General features: G+C 37.4%; 1 protein-coding gene across 1 annotated transcript in view; it reads left to right on the forward strand.

Annotated features, from left to right (window-relative positions):
- The window catches only part of LOC111682909 (aspartate--tRNA ligase, mitochondrial), a 4,562-nt gene that overhangs the window by 1,387 nt on the left and 1,627 nt on the right, over nucleotides 1-1,548 (forward strand). The window lies entirely within an intron of this gene.

A 1,548-nucleotide genomic window follows, 5' to 3' on the forward strand; every position in this document is an offset into this window, starting at 1 on the left:
CATTCTTCTTTTTCCTTTGATTGTTTTTCGCGTATCAATTTACGGAAAAGATTACGATGTCTAGGCTTAACCATGCGAGCCTGCAGACGATGTTCGTCCACTTCACTTTTGCGTAACAAACGTTTGTTTTCTTTGTGTACTTTGCCGGACTGTACAGCCATTTTCTTTTTCTATTGGAATAGAAATACAAATATTAATAAATCTACTATTTTAGTTAATGTTAACCATTTTAAATTACCTCTTGCAAACGTATTTTTTCTTTTTCATCTAATTCATCATTATCTTCACTGCTAGCTTCGTCTTCTTCGACTTCGTCTTCATTGACATCTTCACCATACTGCTCGAATTCTGCCTTTTCTTCTTGATAGGCCTGTTGTAATTGAGCATCTATTAGGTTTTGATTTTCTTCATTATTTTCCATTTCTTCCTCATTATCTGATGATTCAGCATCACTTTGTTCGTGTGTCTCAATCAAAGAAGGATCGTGCAATGACTTTTCCTCAGGAGGTATATAAGCATCACGATTAGCTTCCACAAATGGCGAGAGATGAGGTGGCAATACTACACCCATGAAGTATTTGTTGGTAGGCAATAATTGACGTCTATTAATGCAATCAAACACCCATTGTGGCTGGACATAATCTCTTGAAATATATTGTTTACTGAGGCTTGGACGATCAACAATTTGATGGGTGATGGTTTCATCGGTCTCTTCAAAAGTAGCTCCTGGGAAGACGGTAGAATCCCAAGAAACTTTTCCACCAAAAGAACGAATAAGTATTACCAATGGTTCACGGGGAACTTCACGGTTTATAAAGATTTTAAGGCCCTTGAATAGACTCTTCAGACGTGCAATTTCTTGAGCTTCTTGTTTCATTTTCAAAACACGTTTGGAGTCTCCATCCTGTTCCAATAACTCCAAATCCATTTCATTTTCTTCTTCATCCTCTTCCACTTTGTCAGTGCGCATAAGTTGGAAATTCAAAGCGGCTATACGATCAGAAACGAAAGATGCTTCATCCTTTAGGGTCTCTTCGCTGTCATTTAATACACCAGTGGGAAATTGTGGTGGATAAGCAAGATTAATGCTGTTATACAAACGGAAATTGACGAAACCCAACATGACAGTGTAGAATTCCACGAAAATTGACATTACTTTAAAGTCAACCTCGGCCTTAGAATGCGGTTTGAATGGGTAGTAATGAGGCACTATCCAGGTAACTTTTTGTCCCTTTATATCGGCTTGGAAATAATAACCTTTTATCGAAATGAAAACCTTTCTCAAAGACTTTGAGGCAATAATATAATGTAAAAATTCAATAGTCAAACGACGGCACAAAGCAGACTGCTCACGTGGAATTAATCTCAATGAAGGGAAGGTACTGAATAGGAACAATAAAGTCAGACAGTCGTCCAAATCTTTAATAGCATCTATAAAGGTAGGATAACGTTCTTTGACAATGTGGTCAATTTTTAATTCAGGAAATTGGGCCAAACGTCTTTTCAAGTTACGGAAATCTTTAATAGCACGATCGCGACCGGTCTTTT

The sequence above is a fragment of the Lucilia cuprina genome, chromosome 2, assembly GCF_022045245.1.
Source record: "Lucilia cuprina isolate Lc7/37 chromosome 2, ASM2204524v1, whole genome shotgun sequence".
Taxonomy (NCBI): domain Eukaryota; kingdom Metazoa; phylum Arthropoda; class Insecta; order Diptera; family Calliphoridae; genus Lucilia; species Lucilia cuprina.